This window comes from Brachyistius frenatus, unplaced genomic scaffold (assembly GCF_029030835.1).
Source record: "Brachyistius frenatus isolate BFR_SWC_R1_liver_20210118 unplaced genomic scaffold, ASM2903083v1 Contig_22, whole genome shotgun sequence".
Lineage (NCBI taxonomy): Eukaryota > Metazoa > Chordata > Actinopteri > Embiotocidae > Brachyistius > Brachyistius frenatus.
Window position 1 is genome coordinate 5493471 of NW_027210621.1, and position 23559 is coordinate 5517029.

Sequence of the window (23559 nt, forward strand, 5' to 3'; positions counted from 1 at the left end):
TTTTAGCTGACCATTTTTTTTCCCTGTTGAGTTCCAGGTTACATTAGAAAAAGCTCCCCTCAGTGCCACGACCCATCCACTATGTGACAGTCGCTGGAACAAAGGTCAGTGTAACAGCTGTCTTAAACTGGGGAAACTAATACTATACACGATACACAGGTTTGTCTTACAAAGGGATTCCCAAATTACCATTGGTGGTACGCAAGAGTTAGGTCCAAAAGTTAAAAAAGAAAGGTCATTTACTTTCATTGTAATACAGTTATTACATAAACACATTACCGTGATGTAAAAATTAGTCGTTAATCATTTATATATTTCAGAAATAAAATTTGCCTGTTTAGCCACGTAGGGTGACATCACGTCACATCTGACGTAGCTTGATGCTAACGTTTGCCAAAACCACAACCGAATTGGACGACTCAGTTGTTGATTTTAGCAAGAGGAATGGAAGATTATTGAAATGGTCCAAACAAAAATAACAAAAACAGTCAAGAGTCAAGTGAGAAAACGGGAAAGAGCTGCAAGCTGCAAACAGCTGTTTTCTGTTGAATGTGAAGTGAGAAAGCTCAACAGTAACTAAACCTTCAATTTGCATCTCCATGACCTGAAACCCTTCTGTTGTAGCGCCTTGCTTCTTCTGTCTTTCTCGCTATGTGTCCATGCTCCCCAGCTCTTCTGATGAAATGGGAACCATACTGGTTCCTCATGCTAAGTGGTTGTGGCTGCAGGCATGTTTTCCCTATTGTCATTATTGGCGTTATTGTAGCGGCCTAATCACTTCCTGACTCTGCCAGCCCTTTCAAAGAGAGCTCAATCGTGCTCCTCCACCTTTTCCCCATGTCTACCTCTCCCACTTTCATCCTTCTTTCCCTCCTTCATGCAACAGCAATGAGCTATTAATGACTTGGAAACTGAAGGATTTAAGAAAGAGCATTACAAGAGTTAACTTCAACTCAAGCTGAAGATTGGCCCTGAGAAAAGTGTTCCACTGGACCATAACTCGTCTGTTTCTTCTCCTTTATCTGATCCAATCGGCTTTATTATTATTTTTTTGTAACTCGCAGGGGACTTTGTTGGCAAGGAGAAAAAAACTACTTAAAGTGTAGCAAAGGAGAGTGAGTACAGCTGTGCACCCACCGTACTGACTATCATTTAAAATTTACTCATTTAACACCTCAACATCTTCAAACCTCAGACACAGATGCCAGCGAACACAATCTGCCGGCTGTAGAATTTACAATAATAGTCTCCGTATTTCATAGCTGGCTCTGCTTCTCCCCCACAGCCAGCACGATGCAGAGGAAAGACAGTGGGTGTAAAAGAATTTAATCTGAGGGAGACAGAACAGAAGGAGGCTTTTCTGCACATACTGCAAAAATGAGTAAAAGAACACTGAAGACTACAATATAAAGGAGATCAGTGGGGATGGATGAATGACTTCACAATCACTGTACATGCATTGGGCTATTTAAGTGCCTCCTCATGCAGGGATATGCATCATATGCATATGGTTCACCGTGCCTGCTCTACCTTTTTTTCCGAGACATAAAAGGCAGCAGTCTGCATGTCGACAGGTTGGTGGCCAAACGCTGGAGGAGCAGGCGTCCGAGTGACTGAAATGTGGGAGTGTGATTGGGCCTGAGTGGCAGAGTTGAGGGGGAATGGAGGTGGGCGATGACAAGCTGATGTAGGACTGGATTGACTGGAGGAATTAATGGGAAAAACAGCAGTGCTGCAGAGCCGAGTATGTATGTGTGTGTGTGTGTGTGTGTGTGTGTGTGTGTGTGTGTGTGTGTGTGTGTGTGTGTGTGTGTGTGTGGGTGGAGGGGTGAGGGGGTGGAAGTAGTTCAGATTCCTGTTCAAGAAGAGAGTGGTGAACACATAGCTGATGAGATATAGATGAACAACCACGACCTGACTGAGGTTTTAGCTCTCACTTCCTGTGTCACAGTGGCATTGTGGGGTCCGAAAATGTCACACAAGCAGATCAAGATAGAAACAGTGCTTTGGAGAGAGCAAGAGATGGTCTGCAGGATCATGTTTTACTCTGTGTGTGTACCGAACATGGTCTGCATCTCAATTTGAGTCATCCTTCCTTTCTTGACTTTCTCTTTGGCAGCCCAATATTATCAATTTCAAAAAGAAGATTTTACAGCTCAAATGCAAAACAAGACAACATTTGCCTTGAATGTTAGTTAGTTTTCACAATGTGAAGCAGATGGGGGGATGCAAAATAATCAGACTGAATGGACTGAGGGGGAAAAAAAAGTAACAGATGCAAAGAGAAATAATGCAGTGCTTGGGCTGAGATGGGAGGACAAATGCTTAACGATGAGGTCGTCCTTCACTGTTACAGGTGTTGAAAAAGCCGCAAAGAATGATGGATCTCCACAACTGCCAGGCAGTTAGGAAAGAAGACAACATACTGTGTATGGATCTCTCTGAGGGACACGCAAACAATGCTGGACTCACTGAGCTGAGCTAATGTAAAGAGGTCCCTGGTGACAGCATGGTTAAAACACACAATTAAATAAATTTGAACTGCAGATAACTGTGTGTGTATGTTGCCACACAGTTGCAACTCACAAAAGGAAGAAGAAGAAGAAGAAGAAAAAAAGAAAAGGCATTAAAAGGAAGACCAATCGTTCCTGCTACCTACAGCGACTGACGATTGACCCATGCTGAACTTCACAGTCCTGTGTACAAGCTTTCTCTCTTACACTCACACTTACACACACACAAACACACACACACAAACACAAACAAACAGACTCTCATAAACACTCCCATTCCTATGCTCAGATTGAACATCTTCCATCAATATTTTGCTGGTCCTAAGTGTGTCTGTGTATTAAAAACCAGAGAACCATCAACACTACGTCCACTCAACAAACACACACAAAGATGCATCATTCCATCCTCCATCTGCTCTGCCTGTTTCTCATAGCCATAGCTCGGCTTGATTTAGCTACTGTGACATTTCTCGCAAACAGAGTGCTTCCTGGGAACAAAGCACAGGATCGGTGGAGTGCCTCCCCCACCCTCTCCTCTTTTAGGCCCCATTTTGTTTAACACAACAACTGGGAGCAATAAAGCGCCAACTGAAAATAGAAGAATGTAATGCTTTGAATGCACAACCACAAACCTTACAATCTATAAGTCTGTCAATCCACCCCCCCCCCCGCAAACACAAACAACACACACAGACAGACAGACACACACACACACACACACACACACACACACACACACACACACACACACACACACACACACACACACACACACACACACACACACACACACACACACACACACACCTTCACCCTCCCATGGCTGCATGTCCCCCTACAATACTCCTCCTGCACCAGGGGGAAATCTAATTTAGTGGAAAGGAAGAGAGAACTGGGGTGGGAGTGTGGAGAGGAAGAATGGAAGTAGCGATGGTCAACTCCTTTCTTCCATGTTGGCTTGAGGCAACATGTCTCCACAGCACCTCCTCTCTTTCTTTTTCCCTCTTAAAAATGGTATTTTCTTTTAATATCCGAGTAACAAATTTCTCTATTATCGCCTTTAATTATGATGACTTGAAAACTTGTTCGAGGCGTCTGTATGCAGACATCAACACATACAGACAAACCGCTAACTGAGATTTGCTTTTGATCACAGTTTCCTACAATACACATCAAGCCACGTTTTGATTAAAATCTGTGTTTCATTTTATATTTGCAGACATGCTGACAGAGAGAATCCAACATTTGACTCGAGATTATTGATTATAAACATACAGCACTTGTAGTGTTGCTTTCCTATTCGTCAAATAAATAATTTATCTGCTCATAATGAGATGCCTGAGTCACTTGCTGTCACTGAAACTGTTTTCCAATCTAATATGTGATCGTGAGGGCTGTCCTCTCTTATTAGCTGTAAAACCTCTTCGCCTGAAACAAAACTACTTCTCCCCTTCTCCTCTCTCCCGATCTGTCATTGATTGGCCTGTGTGTTTGTCCATCTTTTGGTCCGGTAAGATGGGGGACACATGCTGTGGATGTAAACAGCAACAGAAAGAGAAAAAGACATCGGATGTGATTCACATGCTGATGATTCACTCTCCAGCTGTTCTGAATCTCTTTTGTCAGACGGGTCAGACGGGGGTCTATTGGGTCTCACTGTGTTTACAGCTAGATAACCAGAGCAGAGAGCAGTCACCAAAATCCAACCTAAACTTGTCAAACCTTCTTCTGTTAGATCTCAAAACCACCTCTCGTATCACATATGCATGTTTAAATTATCACACAACATTCATCATCATTAACTTTTCTAACTTGTTGCACCAGATTCAACCATTTTAGCCTAAATGTACAACATTTTACTGCACAATCTACAGCTTAGTGGTCTCACGTTAGACAGACATTTTTAAAAATTAATCATAATTATAATTTGTTTTATAGTTTATGTTTTATGAAAAATAAAATCTGGAAAAGTCATCTATTATAACTATTTAGATTTCTCTAATTAGATGATGATCAACCTCAAACACTCCCATTAACTGTTATTCTTGTAGATTGTATACAGCAGGTATTATGAATCTTTTTCTACATCCTGTGTCTGTCATGCTGGTTGCATGTCCCTTCTGTGACTGTTAAAATGTGGTTAGAGCGAGATGCCATAGAGTAAACATGTCTTGCTCCTCATGCAAAGGTCATATTTGATTGAGGAATAAGAAGCCGAGAACACTTCGGCCGAGTCCAGCTTCCTGTTTTACTTCCAGCAGCAAGTGTTGCGTGACAGCGGAGGGGCTTTCTCTGAGCTGAGTGAGAGGGCATCAGAGTGAGAGGCTATCTGAGAGTGTGGTTGTGTGAGGGAATGGATGCCTATCTTATGCCCGTGGGAGTGTGATCAACATATAGTTTTCTTGACACGCTTTGTCAAGGTTGAGAGACACTGCTGTAAACCTGTGTGCGTGCGTTTAAGCAGGCATGCATGCTTTTACAGCTGCAGGGCTGTTTAGGTGTTTATATGCTGCATTATTCATTTGATCCTAATGAGCACCATCTATGAAAAACTCATCAGGCCTGCACTCATTTGGGTTTCTATAATCAAAGAGCTCTTTTTTGTTTTGACGCACTTGTACACTTGTAGACAACTTTGATTAAGTGTTTATATTTGTTTGTGAGTGTGCAGAAGCTGGAACGTGAGAGACGGTGGTGTCCTACATTCGGACTGCTGTTGTGATGTCTGGCAGGTGGTTTGCGTTGAGAGGCAGGGTGGTGCTGAAAGGCTGCCTGCATCGTCAGCCTGTGTCACACTTAATGAGAGCCAAAGGCAGGGACGTATCTTCACCACACGGAGACATACGCAGTCAAAACTACGAGAGTGGCCCAGCCAGCACCAGCCGAGCGTAGCAAATAGGAGCAGATCAAAACAAAGTGGACACAGAATTCAGCAGCCAGACTAAAGCTTTGTCCTTAGGTGCTACCAGCCGTATTTACTGAAGCAAAAAAAGACAAATTAAATTTCCCTCAGCAAATTGTTTAGCCAGGAAGCACTGACTAAGTAAAGTCAGTGTGAAGTTTTCTTTTGGCTTCGTCTGTCTGCTGTTTGGTGCTGAAATAGTGGTGTACTGCAAAACTCCATAAAGCTGAGGGGAGCTGCAAATTTAGCCAATAATTCTCTAAAATTTTATCACTACAAGAGATCTCTGTCTGGCCTGGCTCCACCAGCCTCTTGCTCAAAGATTCACTTTGCTGTGATTAGTCTGGAAACCCTGTTAACATGAAGGTTTGCTCAGCCACTGAAGGGCGGACCAATCAGCGGCCAGTGGGCGTGGCTAAGTATGAGGATGTCAAGCTTTTGTTTCAAACTGAACTTTAAAATGAAGCTGGGGCCGACACACATTGACATTGTCAGTGGAATTTGGTCAGATGTGAATTTGGGTCTGGAAACATAAGATAAAACATATAGGCTATAGCTGTTTCAAATGATATAGGGCATTCACTGCATCCATTTTAAAGTTGTTGTATTTCATAAAAGTGCATTAATGTGCTTAAAGGACAGCAGACACTAGGGAAATGTACACATTTAAAAAAATGTTGAGAGTTCAGGACATTGATTGATCTCGTGTTGATACAGGTATTTGTCTGTGTCCTTTTTAGGACAAAGGCCTTGCGTGATGATGATTTAAATAAGTTGACCCCAGATAAACAAATCTGACTTGGTTACGGGTGAATTACACACACACATTCATACTTAAGTGTGTGTTTGTTGATGCTCGGCATGTTGGGAGAAGCTTGGCTCCAGTGTGATTCTTCCATTTGAAGGAACTGTAACCACAGATGCTGGAATTTGAACACTCAAGAGGATTTTAAGCATGCAAACACACTTGCACGCAAATGAGTAATCGTGACACCTCTACAGACTCACCTTCAGTCTGGGGTTTCAGCTCAGAATTTAAAATGTGTGGTTTAAGTCGCACTTGTTTTTGACAAACCTCCTGTAACCAATCGCCACCCTCAGATGTGGGAACCCCTGAGTACCATAACGAATGGGAGATGTGACTGAAGGCAAAGGACAGCAGCCATTGGTGCGATGTGGAGGTGAGAATGAGGGTTATGTTTGTAGATCGGATCAGACTGGGGCCACTGGTGCTGCTTGGACTTCCAGGAAGTCTTGAGGTGTGAAATCCCGTCCTCGGCGAGAATAAACATGAGTTTTAGCACATATAATGTCTCACATGGGGAGCAAAGATTACAAAAATATCATGGGTCACCTGAAGGAGCACTGGCCCTGAACATGGAGAGATTGTGCCTTGAACATACAAAGTACCAGGCCTCCTTTCAATGCAATGGTATAAAACTTTATACCATTGGATACCGTAGGATATTTTGAAGTGTTGGTTTCATCCAGGGCCAGTCTATGGTGAATGGTGGTCTGTAACAGGATAAAATGCTCTTTTATCTTTGTATCCTTCATTCATTCATAAAATGTGGTTTTAGTTTGACGCTCTGGAACATGTTATAGCTATAACAAAGAGCCGGGCATGGAGAGAGAGCGGGGGTGGGTCTTTAAGTGTAAAGGCATAAAGAGTAAAGTCCAATAATCCCCATGACTTAAACGAAAACTGACGTATTTGTGTGTCTGTGTGGCTGTAATAGAAGACAAAATGTTGAGGAAACATGGTGTGAATGCCTGAAATGGAGTCCTGCTTTAACCCTGACAGACTTTCACCTTCTGTCTTATTTTCAAACCAAATTCCTGCCCCGGCTCTCTGAAATTTCTGCCACTTAAAATCAAATTCAAATCTCCTCCATTATTTCTAGCACCCTTCTTCTTCACAGGTGTCTCACGCCTGGTGCCCTTAGCTAAAGCCAGCTTCTTGTTCTGGTTTCTTTCTCCTACTTTCTTACACAGGCAGACAGGCCAATTAGAGGTTCTTTGGAAACCAAGGTGAGAGCATGCAGCCTCAAAGCTGCCAACCACACACTGAGCGGTTCATGGGCAATATGGTGCAGGTGGTCCAGAGGCTGATTACTCAGTCGTGACTTGGCATGGCATAATGCAGGCGAGTCGAGACATAAAACACACTAAACTGACAAGCCAAACACTACCACTTTCACCATGAGGGGGCTGAGGAAGGACCTGTTCAGTGAAGCAACGCTGGAGACAGTGATCCATAAAAGCAGCTATATGTGAGATTACAATATGTATTACATAATTTACTTTACAGGTGCAGAGGATAAACAACGGATAAGTGAGCAGATGTGTGTGGTCACATATGTTCCACTGACTTCCCAGTATGCACACCTCTCCAGTTTCCTACTTAATTCCAACAAGCTAAACCTTCCTTGATTTACTTTTCCACAGTGTAAACCATTTTCTTCCACTCACTTATTTAGGATTTTATCAAGCTGATATTAGTGTGACTGTGCATCTTAAACATTTATATTTCACACCATTTCTATTCTTGAACACACTCTTGGATATGATCTCATGTCCTCTATCCCTCAGCCACCTGTTTGCCATATAAACTCCAGTCTATCCCTCTATATCACCACCATCATGCCACACTTTCTCGTTATCTCTATCACTCCACCAGCCCTGACAAATCCGGCCTGATCTATCTTGTCGATGCTGTGCTGCCTGTGGTCTGCTAGTAATTATATCCCAGTGCATAGCCCTCTGCCAACCCATCTTAGCTTTAATAAATACCCTCCAATGCCATCTGATACGTGTGGATGAAGAACTGATGGCTGAGAATCAACATTATTGTGGCGTTAGTACCACCAGCCAATCACGGAGCAGCATGATTGATGATATGGAGCAGCTCCAACTGAGGTGAACAAACTGTAAAGGGCCAAGGTCTGGTAAATGTGGTTCTACTTTTTTCTACAATTGTAAAAGTCATTGTGATGTAGGCTTACTGGATATCTGACAAGAAAATGCTGGAAATATACACATGGCTCCTAAAACAGTGTGTGAATACATCGGCACTCCAGGGGGTGTTGGCTCATTGAAAACTTGACCTGCTGCACTAATACTGTGCGTGCACATGCACCTTATGGGTTTCTGACTGAATCATAAAGCAAAAACACAATTCAGAATCCAAAATATTAAGGGAGACAATACAGGCAGGGCACAGCAGTCATATACAAGAGTGATAAATGTGAGGCTGCAATATTTACTCCTTTCATTGTGTGTTAACACAAATTAATTGCAAAATACATTTGATATGGAAGCTCATATATTTAAATGTTAATACTATTTTGGTAAAAGCAATATTTTTTTGTACCATTTGGAAATATACACTGAGTTGGGGAAAACGTTTCTTCTATGCAGTGTTTGACCTAGAGCCCAGCCGATACTAGATTTTTGGGCCAATATTGATACCAATATCAGGGAGTAAACAAATTCCAATATTGATGTAATGGCCGATATTCTTTATTTCTATACTGTATATATAAATATTTGTTTTAATGTGGCTGTCAAACACTTTTGACACTTGTGACAAAGATCTAGGGAGGCTGTGGCTGAGTTGGTAGAGTGGGTTGCACACTAATCAGAAGGTTGGAGGTTCGCTCCCCCTTTCCACATGCCTAAGTGTCCTTGAGCAAGACACTGAACCCTAAATTGCTCCCGATGGTGTACCATCGGTATGTTATAAGTCGCTTTGGATAAAAGCGTCAGCTAAATGAAATGTAATCTGTAATGGAGGCAGGACATTTAAAAATGTATTGTCCACACTGACATCTGTGAACTTCACTGGTAATTTAATAATTATTCATATGTATTTAAAAAATAACAACAAAGAGTAATTTTGGTAAAAGAAAAGTTTTAGCGCCGCATATCGGCCAACCTATGCATCGATTCCGACATATAGATAGATCGGTAAATATCGGCTAAAATATCGGTCAGGCACCAGTTTAAATTGTCTAAATGAGTGACGTATTGATCTAGAAGGTCAGAAAATATCTATTGAATGATCATATTTTTCAGTTGGTTCTGCAGCTCTATATAAAGAGAATTTTTAAAAATATCAATATAAAAAGAAAATCAATCCCAAAAAATCATAACAATTCTGGCTTGACTGCATTACAGTTGATATAATACACGTTGATGCCATCTGAGCGGCTGCTGCAGCCTGTTGGGACATGAACCCAGTGCGTCACTCACGTCAGAACTGCTGCCTCTGTGATATCACTCATAAACTAGGATTTCAAAACAACAGTTATCAGCTGCTTCTTTCAAAGACTTACACATAGAGGTGCGTGGGCAGAGGATATAATTTCATACATATGATGCCACCACTTTAGGGTTTCTGGATACCCTGCGCTCTTCTGTGCTGTGATGTTACTGATGTAAAATAAACCGTTTCACTACGGTGAGATTTGAGAGCTCAGACACTGTGGTGAGTCTGTGCTTGTGTGCTGTGTTGTGAAGCTGCTCCTGTGGCAGGTGCAGACTTGCCCCAGTGTGAACTTTATGAGGGGGGGGTTCATGTGTTACTTTATCTGAATGGTGGCCTCCATATTTGGTCCAATCAGCTGCTCAGGTTCCTGGGGTCAGAACATGGCTGGGATGACTGTCGAGCCTTTGACACAGTCGGTCATAGACAGGGATCAGTCTGATGTTTCAGCCTGTTGTGAATTTACACTCAGCCTCTCAAATACTTGCCATGTATAATGTCATCTTCAATAAATATCTGTCAGGGTACACTGAGTTTTTATGGAGTTTCTGTGAGCAGATGGCTCACTCAGAGAGACCACCGCTGTGTGGATTTGTAAGTGAGGATCTTTACAGCTGTGTGTGTGTCTCAATGTTAGTTTCTGTGTGCCCGACAGCTGCGACCGTGATAGATGGCTGACACAGCTGATATGTCTGATAGCCTTCATGTGCAGTAATGAGAGTTAAACACAGCTGGGAGCACATGACAGCGGTATGTGCCATTCACCCGCTGTCGACCAATCACAGCTCTGTATGAGAATTCATGAGAAAGTGACCTTGCTTAAGAGTCGAGATGGAGCATATATGCAAAAGACAGGAGACCACAGCTGCGGAGAGGCCAACGCATGAGCCATCATTTAGCTCATTTTACTCAACACGCACTCATCGAATGCCTCATCCAAGTCAGTTATGTCACCTTCATTGACTCCATCCATTTGTGTTTAATATTTGACGTAATGGGATTTATTTCTTACACCCAATATTAGACTGACCAGCCTTTCGCTCTCCTGCTGTAAAAGTTCCTGCCAAACCTCCTCAGCTGCTGCTGGCCTAAAATCCAAACTAAAATCCCTCATTTGTCAGCTCACGAGCATTTGAGAGGAGGAAGTAAAGAAAGAAGTCTCTGTATATGTGAATTAGTCTGTTTGATGATAAAAACTCTCGTTCGGATAAGGAACATAATTTAATGAACCTTCTCACTGAACCAAAACCAGCCAGACTCAAACACCAATCAAGGTTTGGAGCCGTCGTTATGTGCTGTACGAGAACAGCTTCAGGACGTGCTTCAGGTTTCAGCATTTGCCTGCCAGGTCAAGTGGAAGAAACCGCTTGTGGTTGTAATGTCCCTCTGACCGACAGACAGGTTCTTGGATTGAGCCAGAGTCCCAGATCAATGTGTGTCACGGGTAAACTGATACGTCAGTACAAGAAATACATTTTGTGGTCACTTTGAAAGAGATTTAGGACCCTTGTCCTACGCTCCAAGTGGTAGCGCTTTCAAAATGTTTCATACTGTTATTCACGGTATGGTGCCTCCTAAATCGGTCAGAGGAGATTTATAGTAAAATTAACTATCTGGATTATTCCAACAATAGAGCCTTTGTCTGCGTACACCTGACTGTAGCGAAGCCAATATGGCCTTAAACAAAACCAAATATGGTCAAATGGGGCTTACAGCTCATTTCTGTCCTCAAAATCAACCTTCTGGTAAAGAAATCAGATCCATTGTTGAAGAGAATGAATTTGCACAAGGGGACCGAAGGTTTCAAATTTACTCTGCTTGTTTTAATAAATGTAATATCAAGATGCAGATTTTGGCAGGGACTGCGAGAGGAACTGGTTATTTGTTCTGCCTGTCAGAAATTACAATGAAGAAGAAGCAGGTCAAACTTAAATCCCTGTGGTACCATAAACTTGTCTTTTTACACACCAGTTTTTCAAGCTATATGCTAACTATTGCAACACAAGTATCTCTGCTAGTTTCAGATTGACGTTTACCTACGTTGTTTAAATAGCAAATGCATTTGCACCCATAGGTGTGAGAGAGTGTATTGTTCATGCTTTGCTTTAAATTCAGCGGTGCCGTATTTTACTATTATTTTAAGCGCGCATTATAGAGAATAATATGCGACTATAAAGGGGTGCACAACTGGCTACACTCTTCTTGTCACACACATATGCAGCATACAGAGACATGCGGCAGCGCACTAACATGCAAAAGATTAAAAATGAAAAGATTACAGTTTGTAAGATTATTATTGTGTACATTAATCTGCTTAATCAGATCTAAAGCGTTCTTTGTACTTTTTGCCGTCATAATACCAATCCACCAAAGTGCAAACACACGCGTTTTAAAGGGAATGGGAGATGACACTCTGCACCTGTGATTAATTAGGGCAGTGAGGACCATCCCTTTGAATCATGCGCTGTACTTGGCGCTCAGATTAGCTGCCTTTAAACAATCAAAAGTGCATTTGGCCACGCCCTAAATGCACTTCCACCTTTCAGGATAGGAGGATAAAGTAGCAGAAACATGCATCACGGCTTTATATCAGAATAAATAGTAAAACACTGAACTGATGTAAACATTGTTGGTGTGGATTTCATAACGAAACCACCCCACAGGAGATGAAAGGAGTCTCTGGGCAGTGGCAGCAGAAGGGAGGGGAGCTGATGAATGAACATAGTAGAGTAGAGAGGGGCAACACTACGACCCTGAGAAACTACTCTGTTTTTTTTTTCTTCTCAGTTCTCATCTTCTCATCCATCCATCCATGTCTGGCTGGTTGAAGTTTCGTAATGCTCCTGATAGATATTAATGATACAGAGCAACGTGATCCGACTTTCTTCTTTCATCTCGGGTCCAGAGTTGGTTTCTTTACTGATCAATGTCTCCTGTTCTCCATCTTAATCAGATCATATTTGGATTACCCTTGAGACCAGGTGCACACAACGCACGCACGCACGCACGCACGCACGCACGCACGCACGCACGCACGCACACACACACACACACACACACACACACACACACACACACACACTGCCACACACGTCAGGTGAGTCTCATTCGCTGCTTTATCTATTACTTGGACCTCAACACACATTACCTGGCATCAACTGGCTGATATCGTGTGTGTGCCGGCACTTTGTGCGTGAGTGTGATGATTAAGGCGTGTAATAAAGACAACATGTGACCTCCAGCCCTCAGGCTGGTGGAGCCCATAAATCTGCCAACGTACTCCAACACAGGTCACCTCTGACCCTCACACATACCCATTCACATTCTCTTTGCATGTATGGCTGCCAAGTATGCACTCAGCCAATAAAAGATACACGACATAGACTTTGATAGTAACATTAAAATGCACACACATGTTGCAACTTGGTAGGTGGTCACCAGGTTTTTACAAAGATGTCTCCCTGTCTCACATTAATACCAATTCTCCCGGTGACTCTGTTTCTCTACACATCTCTCGTTCTGACCTCTGGGTTAAGTGCTTGTGTCAGTCTGAGAGGGATCCTCGTGTCCCCGTCACGTCTTCCCGCCTGGCTCTCGACTTCCGTCTTCCTCTCACTTTCCTCTCGTACACATCTCCGTCAGAGGCACCCTCCTTCTCTTTTCTCACCTTCTGACTCATATTCAAGGCACCGACAGTCATCCTCTGGTACTCTCTGGTCTCGTAAACACCACTTGTCAGAGTGTCACCTTTCACCCAACCGCCACCCCATCCGTCGTCCCTCAACATATGGCACGTACCCACCCCACAACACACACACACACACACACACACACACACACACACACACACACACACACACACACACACACACACACACACACACACACACACACACACACACACACACACACACACACACAGAGCCACCCTCACTCTCGAGTAGATTTTGTCTCTCAGTTTATAAACGAAACACCCCACAGAGGGAGCTAGTGAGTTACTGAACTGCTCTTTCTCTCTTTTAAAGGATCTTAAAGGTCTTTTAAAGGACGATTCAATGTTTTTATTTTGTTAGACGTCACTCAAAATAATACATGTCATACAACATTTCTAAGATTTATTTATCCCACCAAACATTTTTCGATTATTTGCCTTCAACATGGTGGTGAAGGATTTCATTGACTTAAAACTCACTGGCCCGCAAAGTGTGAAGCTGTAATGCCAAACAATTGGCCCATTTCATATAAAATGACATGGCTATAACAAGATAAATTGGGCACCAAATATCAGTCGAAAACAAAAAGAGATGCCTTTACTGTAACGTTTAAACTGGTGACAGGTTTTTGCTGACAATCTTCAAAGTTTTCTCCAATTACCTGGCTTGTTTGGTTGGTGAAAAGCAGACTCTCTGAGCTAAGTGCTAATGGTTAAAGGGCCAACATACTGTGAATAACATTACTAACATACTAATGTTATTCAGACAAACGTTTACCAAGTTCACCATCTTAATTTATAATGTTAGCATGCATAATTAGCATCAAACTGATGGGAATGTCATTAATTCTCACCTGTCAACTCAAGGAAAAGAGAACCCCAAAGTTATTACCACTCATCCTGAAGGAGTCACAGATGTCTGAGCCAAATGTCATGATTAACCTCGGCATAGTTTGAGGCTTTTTATTCAAAACCTCATGGAGGCGCTAGAGGTCAGGAACTACCAAAGTTATTATCAGGGTTTCATCATCTGGACAAGATGATATCTGCACCAAATATCATGATTATCTGTCAGTGAGTTGTGAACATGAAAGAAACATGGCAGCCTTGTAAAAGAGGACACACTCACTATGAGTAATAGACAAGAGCTCGTTCTAATTTAACGAAAACCTGTTTCTTAGATTCATATGATTTTAAAAACATAATTATAATTCCATTATACTCCATTTTTGTCAATACGTCCCTTTAAATCCTACACACTGGTCCTTTAAACATCACAAAAAGTCCCCCTTGTTATAAACGTTGCCAAAAAACAGAAAACTTCTCTTGACCTATACAATAGAATAAATCTCTTCATATGCTTCAAAATTTTGCAGCTCTCTGAGTAATGTGCTGAAGAATACATCCAAAAAATACAAATATCGTCTCCTTGTGTCCTGCCCACCAAGACTAAACAAATCCACCGGGCTGTTGAGCCTCATGCAGACTGCGTCTGTTTGCTTTGGTGCCACAAGACATCACAGCAAGGACACCCGTGGAAAACTGGGGCTTGTGTGTTTTGATGGAAATGGATACCACAAACGAAGGCAACTTCCTCTCCCTTTGGCTCCTTTATAAGATCATACAGGGAGATGATAGATATCAAAATATTATGCTGCGCTTTTATGAGTCTTTAATAGTGTTTGGATGTGGGTTGGTGCGTATAAAAAGGGAGGCCTGAGGGACGGTGGCTGACATTATCTTAATGAGGGGTACAGTTGGACTGAGTTTGCTGCTGCGCTGTCTATAGATGCACATTTGACACGCACATGCAGCAGCTATATTTTTTACATTTGTCCACTTTCAGAGTGGTCGGACCGGCTGCATGCTTGTTCTGCCATGCAGCCAGACATCGTTGTAGAAATAAACACAGGGAACATGCTTAGAATAATTCACCAATGCATAAACATTCCACTTAGAGAAACACAATTGCTTCCAGGTGCCATTTCAGATTTCACCGCCGTTCAAGTGTGCCGCTGCTAACCATCCCCGACCCCAGGCTTCACGTAACGCTTCAGCCATAATGAAGAGTTTCCATCAGTCTCTCCAACAGGAGTTGAAAGTGACGTGAAGACTGTGGGTTTCATATCGAAACGGTTCTTTCTGAAGACAGCATCTGTGTATTTTCTTCACTCTGTGGCTATCGTGCCTCCCCCCTTGCACACAGAAAAAAACTGACCGTTTGAAGATTCAAGCAGACGCTGCCACATGGGACAAGCAAGCTGAAGTCTCAGTTTAAAATGAAAACCCAATGAAAATAAGTGATTATATGACAGCAGGGGGAAGACCATGCAAAATAGTAACACGATCTGTTACCAGGACAACCTGTAATTTGGCACGCGACTAGACACACTCATGTTCTTCACAATTCAGTGCTGACGATCCGAATTTTTTTCTCTCCCTCCTCCTCATTTTCGGTCATTTTACTTGGTCCCTGCGGTCGGAAATGTCTTGTTTCCTTAATGGCTTCCAGTAAAGTTCCCAGAGTCCCCAGCGTATATCCAGCCGTCCTCCAGGGGTGCTCCTCCATGCGTCCAATTAGGCCCAACATTCAGAGCAGTGTAATCAAGAAATAGACTGCTAAGCCTCATGTTGTTTTAAAACTCAGACTTGATCTGGGATAAAACACTTGTGGCAAAGCCAGCTGCATCTCTACATTACATTACTGCATCCACGTTTGAAGGCTGTTAGAGTCCAATTTGCCAGTTTGAGAAAATGTGACTTTAATGTAAGCCATCAAATATGTGTCTACTTGTCTTGTGCCTCTTCTCAGCAGGCTCTCCACTGTGAGGAGGAAATGGAGCTCGGAGTGAACAAGCACTGAGACTGTATATGTGTGTGTGTGTGTGTTTGTCTTCCAGTACAGTATCCCTCTTGTGTGGATATTTCCTATCTTTCCAGTCTGGGGCTCCAGCAGCATGCCCTGAACACTCATTAACTAGATGACCCGCTGAGGGAGCTCTGCTCTGGGCTTCACCTCCATCGGACCCTGAGTAATCACCAAGCAGCACCACCCAAGGGCACGAGCCAGCCTGTAGAGTCACCCAGCATTAGCTCCCACCTCTGGGACCTTCACAATAGCACTAACTGTTGGCATTATAATGAATGGGTATTTAATGGCACTGAATGCAGAGACATTAGGTAATGTAGGGATTATTAGGGTGGGTTATTAGCAGCCATCCGTGGTGCTTTGGTTCAGTGGGACCTGCCCAGCTGTTAGGAAACACACACAGTGTGTTTAGGACACATTATATGAGGCTTGACTGACTGAGTATGGAGAGAAGGAGGCATAGATTTGGGGAATCCATCAGTGGGACTGCATCATTTTCCTCATTCATTTTTGTTCTTGGGAAGAGGTGGGAAAGGGGGGAACGTGCGTGGAAATTTGGAACGCAAAAGTAAGGACATAATTGAGTTTTTTGTGCCTGAGGTTTTTCTATTCATCATCTCGCCTGTTCATTTGTCAACACGTCATCTACTTTAAGTAGCAGGGATCATCACCAAAAACATTTGCCCTGAAGAATAACCTGAAGTTGCTGCAATCATCCCCGAACCATTTTTTCTTCATAAAAGTTTCCAGATTCTCCACAACAGTCTTCTCTCTCTCTTTTCTATACACAGTCGCACCTGCTCCGGACTCTTTGCCTATTGTTGATGGATTCCCTCATTACGGCTCTGCAGGCTTCGCAGTCACGCAGTTGCGCTCATGGCCAGTGTCGCACGGTGCAGCTGCACGGTCACCCAGGTGGTCGCTCTAACGTTCAGGATGTCTGTATCTCATCCTTAATGCACAGTAAACACTATATGATACAAGCCAGAGAATATGTTTGCCATGTCCTTCTCGTGTGCGTGTGTGTGTTTGTGGGGCTGCTTTGAAAGGTAAAATCAGGGTAAACAGTCAGCTCTTGCTCTGAGTATCTACAGATGAATGGGTGTTCAGTATGTGGGGTGCAAACCGACATTTTAACACGAGAAAAATCATCAAGTATAGGCTTCATGTTTGTATCATTAATGGGCCACAGAAACACCGTATAGTCCGCTGTGGTTGCTGCTTTCCTGTTTCCACACCAATCTGTTTCTCACTGCACAGAAATTTCCTGATGGTGCTGATAAAACGAGTATAAATATATAGGTCTGTCTTCAATCTGCCGTGTTTTTTTCACTGTGTAATTGCATGTTGATATAATATGTCATGTTTCCTGATGTTGGAAGCAAATGGAGCAGAACAAATAAATTATGAAAATGCAATAAATCTTTTGTCTTTTACTAGATTTTTTGACATCAAAGGCACGCGATCATGTGCTCTATAACTGATGATTTTTCTCATGTTAAAATGCCGGTTTGCACCCCACATACTGAACACCCATTAATCTGTAGATACTCAGAGCAAGAGCTGACTGTTTACCCTGATTTTACCTTTCAAAGCAGCCCCACAAACACACACATGCGCACGCACATGCGCACACACACACACACACACACACACACACACACACACACACACACACACACACACACACACACACACACACACACGCACACACACACACACACACACACACACACACACACACACACACACACACACACACACACACACACACACGCACACGCACACGCACACGCACACGCACACATACACAAGCGTGCGCTGCTTTGTGTTACTTGTTGCAGTGCAGCTCTCCTGCCCTCATAGCTGGGGCGTTTACCAGCCCCACCGCACTCACTGCTTCTTTCATCTGCTCAGTCCAGGTCCTCTCAGCTCATTTCACAGCAGCAGAAACAAACCCACTTTGAAGAGATTCCAGCAATCCCCCAGGTCCTCACAACATGATTCACCACAATGACACGAGTACCTGTTCGTCCGGGATCTGCACTCCTTTTCACGCACACAAACTTTCACATGGGACACACTGAGAGACACTTTCCACATGCTCCGTATTGCGCAGACCAACATTACAAACACCAGACACATCACATGCATGCATCCTATTCTCCTGGTTGTGCAGGCACAGTCACTCAGCTTGCTCAGACTCGCATCATACTAACGTGTCCAGGAATCCCACTGAGGTGTGGCAGTCCTGCAATGTATCAGTGGGATCGAGAAAAAGGAAGATGTGCGTGTAAAAGCAAATGAGAGCAGCTCAGAAGCGAATGACTCCGGTTAAAAGAGTCAGAGGTTTCCTCTGCTGCGGTACACACACCATCAAGTTGTCCACACTTCTAATTTCTTTGATGTCTGTTTGACCAAAGCTGCAGATTGAGCCACTGTGCAACAATCCCTGAGGAGAGTTCAGGAACCATATGTGTGTTGTGATGTGTTTTCTATATGCTTCGGTAATCCATCTGACACTGAAACACTGCGAGGAATGAGCGAGGCTTACTTCCCTTTACTTAATAGTGTTCTGAAGTTACCAATGCCATAAACACCGGGCAGAACAGAGGCTGCTGTTGATTCGATAACGAGTGTGTTTGCCATATGTAGACATCTGTGCAGACTTTCATTTTCACGGTAGTGAAAAACAGCATTTATGTCAGAGGAAACGTCACCTTTTTCCATTTAGCTCTGTGTTCGATAGGCTTCTCTTTTACTCGGTAGATGTATGAAATCACGTGTGTGTGTTTCCTTCTGGCTTCCTTGTTAGATACACACAAATGTAATTTTGCCTGAACATATAAAGAGAAAAGAACCAGGTCAATGTGCTCAAATTAAGTTTCTCCAACTGCCCGATGTCTAAACAAATTCAATTGTGTAAAACAAGGACTGTTATCAGGGAGTGCATGATTTATATAAAGCTACATATCAAAACATATGTACAAGCACCGTATGCTATTGAGAAATAGTATAGGTGACCTGGAGAGATTTTTATTGGAAGAAATTGTTTCGGTTCTTCATACTGTAACAAAAAAAATAATCAGAAATCCAAGTTAACTGGGGCCCAGCATATCGTAATGTTGTTTACCTTTTTTTGTTTGTCTTAGATCCTGGGCCTGAAGATGTATGATAACCATGATAAGGTGATCTGGGACTGGGAAGGAATGGCCAGTAAAAGAAGTCGGGAGAAAATCCAACATGATGAAAGTGGAGGTGCAAGCAGGATCAAGTAGAGACGTTGCCGGATTTCATGGCAAAGAAAGTGTGATCGGATTTATGAATGCAGTTTATGCGTTCACGGCTGGCAGGGGTTTAGATGTGGATGCATTGAAATCGAATATGGGAACTGCGTTGCGGATTAGGTATGTTTGCTTGTTAAGAGTGGAGCCAGCAGTCCTTGTAAATGAGATAAGCAGAGGTGACAACTTAGAACGAATTGATTGACAAAGAGTGAACTCAGCATTTCACAGGAAACGGAAGAAAGCAGTTTTCTTAAGGCACACAAAACACCGACATAACAGCGAAACCTTTTGTACTATGTTGTCTTTGTCACAAAAGTGAATTACATCTTTATACACTGAAAGATTGCAATAAATCAATAACTGACCTGCCAACAATCCTTACAAACAGGACATGATAGTTTTATTTTGAAATGTTAGAATTTTCTTTGCGTGACTACAAACAATTTACACAAAACTCAGACTGCACTTGAATATGCATGCTGATGACAAATTCAACTCTTCAAACTCCACTCAAGTGAAATCTATGTTGTTTGAGGAAAACATCTGATGAATGTTCTTATGTTCTCATGCCTGTGATGTCTGGTCTTGGATGGAGGCCAGACCTTGAGTGAAGAAGAGCAGCGATAGATAACCGAGCAGCTAAATGGCCTCCGTCACAAAGCACATAGAAGTATTTACATCTCTGCTCTCTCGGTGCTCGTCCTCCTCCTCCTGTCCCCTGGAGGAGGATACTCAGGATATGGAGCGTGAGAGTGTTGACAGAGACAGTCAGGACCAAAATTCACGGACACAGCTTGACACTGAGCAAAGAGTTCAAGGGACAATCATAAGGTTCACATAAATTATTCCCACATCGCTCCGGTTAGCCTTCAGCGTGTCAAGGATGGCCAAGGAGGATCATGGGTAATCACGAACCTGCCTAAAGGCAGCTTCTTTACAACTCTGGGGGTGATCAGGTGAGGCAAAGGTCATCCCGTGTGAAGGTGTGCATGCTGGGAAGCAAAGACTGATGCTGATGCGAAGTCTGAGATTTATTTGTTTGTGGATGTGAAGGGGGACGGAGGAGGAGGAGGGAGAAAGTGTGTTTACTAAACTTTATGGATGAGTTTAAATCTGCACTTGATGTTACAAAGACACCCACACACACAACCTCGCAACCCCATCTGGAAAGAAGCACTTAGACCGAGGAGGGGGGATTAAACTGTTTTCACTGAAAAACACACATTTGATTATATTACGCAGCTCTGTTCGGTCTTATAGCTTCTGTATGTTTGCAACACTGCGCACTGTTTACACAACAAGCAGACTCTCTTGTCCAACCTAAACACCGACGATGTGGTGCTGGAGAGGAATATTATATTTGTTGACTTGTAAAAAGGTCGTTTTAAGTACACAGATGGATGAAGTGGACGGCAGGCTGTGGGAAAGGTAGAGATCATCCAGGATATATTAACACACCTGAATAAACTGAGACGATGTGAGGACAGAATGTGTCCATCTTATGCATGGATGAAAACTGGACTGCAATGCAAACACTGTTGTTTAAATATAAGTTCTGTGTTTGGAACAATTCAAGGGAAAATCTGACCCATTTGTTTAGCTGGTCACAGTTAGGGTCAGGTATTGTTCAGTTAAATTGAAATAGGATATGAGGCATGTGCAGAAAAAAAACAAAAATTCAAATATGTATTAGAAAAATAAAAGCCTTGCACCAATAATCCACCAGCATCGTTTCAGTCTGCTGTATGGGAGTGTTACGGGTTCAGCGTTTTCTATAATGATGATGAAAAAAAGAAATGAATAAAACAGTGTTTGTGTGCTAACATGGTGCAACACAAGTTGCCTGTGCAAGCGGCGATACTTCCAATATGATGAAGCATTTAAGAAGACATCACCCCAGCATGCCCACTGATGGTGTAAAGAGGAGAGAGTCAGGTAGGAAAGTGCAACTCCGTCTCCTTGCAACATTTTACCAGCCTCTCCATGCAGATTCAGACAGGGAATAATTGGAAATTAAAGCAGTGGGGGTGTCTATAGTGAAGCATATTCATCCCTATGCAATCGTGGAGGATGCAGGATTTCAGCATATGTACTTGAGCCATGCTGAAATATCCAACACAGACTTCACAGCTCTTACTAGAGACAGATGGACCTCCAGAGGTACTGAAAATTACCTGAAACTGTGACTGACCACTGCATCTCTTCGGAGTGGGAAATATAAAGATCCACACTCCCACACAAGTGAGCATCTCTTTGAACTCTCACTTAATGTTGACGGCCTTTACGTCTTTACTGTGGCCATTTCTACTCAAAAGTAACACATTTTTATGTCTTGTTTGCACTAATCAGAAAACCAATTCTTTTAATTAATGGCAAATGTTAAATGTTCACTTTTTTCACAAGAATATGAAAAGCATAAATGCATTGAACTGAACCAAACACTGTGACCACAAACAACTTACATTTTGTTACAGGTTTTACCCCTAATTAGCACTACTGTCATCTTTTAAAACAGGAAACAGAACATTTCCATGGTACATGGAGACAACATACTTACAACAAAGGCCAAAGGTCATAAATTAAGTGTAAACCTCAGCAAGCCACCGTGAATATAAGAAGTCCTTAGAATGCTCAGAAAAAGGCCACAACCATCTGCTGATGAGGATCATGTCATATGATTAAAAGCTCCAGAGCAGCTTAAAGTGAGATTGTGTACAGGTAAAGGATCTGTTTACCTGTACACTGTAACATTATACTGCAACATTCCTTTCAAAAAACTATGAGAGTGTTTTTGTTGTGCCCTTACAGAAAAGGGCTCTATAGGGCTGCTATCTGGATGTGGCTAATGAAGCGTTGAGAAAGATCAACAATTTCAAGAGGTTGTTGAGGGCACATCTGCACGCTCCGCTTTTTCTCCTCCTCCACCCACACACACACACACACACACACACACACACACACACACACACACACACACACACACACACACACACACACACACACACACACACACACACATTTTTCACTGTAACTGTTACGCCGTGGTCCTGTCTTCTCTGTCCGGCTGACTGAATGGGCGCAGAGCTGAAATGGGGACCGGAGTGCTGGCTCTGATTAGCTTGTTTGCTTTCTATAAGCCACGGAGAAGGAAGCTCCCCTGCTGCAGCTCAGTGTCAACAGTCCACCCCTCGCTGCCGTGGCCACGAGGTCTCCTGCGGTCACACGCACGCACAGAGTCACCGAAGTACACGCGGATGTACAGTATGTGGATGAGCTTTGGAGCTATGGATGCACATATAGATCAGAGATCAGGAAGGTGTAATACGACGGCCCAAATGTGATTTGTGTAAGTGCATATCATGCACACAGATGGTGAACAAACATGCGTTTCCATGAAGATCTGTATAATGACACAGTGCAAATAAACGGGGAGGAGGACTGACAGCAGAAACAAACAAGACAAATGGAGACAAAGCATTAGACTCTGACTCCCCTCGCATCCTTCTCCCATTGAAAACCCCGGCTAATGTTGGAATCTGGTGAAACCCGCCACAGCATGGCCACAAATAGCGCCTAATAGAACTTCCCATTATCCACACCACTGGAATGTGCAGTTAATGCACAGAGACCAAAGCCAGGCACAGTTAACATACCTGTGGTAACTGCATGGTCAAAAGAAGTGGGGAGCGTCTGTGGGCATTTTCTGTTGCAATTAGCTGAGGACGGGAATAAGCGATGTCAGGATTATGTGTGAGAGATTCGGAGGATACGACGGATCAACTAAAACGGACTGAAACTGCAGTAACACTGTAAACAGCTTCAATGTTTCGACTCCATTACTCTGTTTGTAGGTCCCAGTGTTCTCATGACCCCGGCAAATTTGGAGTATTAAGTTTTGTTTTATAGTTTCCACAGCATGTTGGAGTCATACAGTAAGTACAGTATATATTTTATCCTATATTATGATATAGATTAAATCAATATTAAGGTTTAAATCTTCTGTATCGTG

At 42.9% G+C, this 23559-nt stretch overlaps 1 protein-coding gene across 1 annotated transcript in view; it reads right to left on the minus strand.

Moving 5' to 3' along the window:
• The window catches only part of LOC138620138 (collagen alpha-1(XXIII) chain-like), a 130642-nt gene that overhangs the window by 39935 nt on the left and 67148 nt on the right, over positions 1-23559 (minus strand). The window lies entirely within an intron of this gene.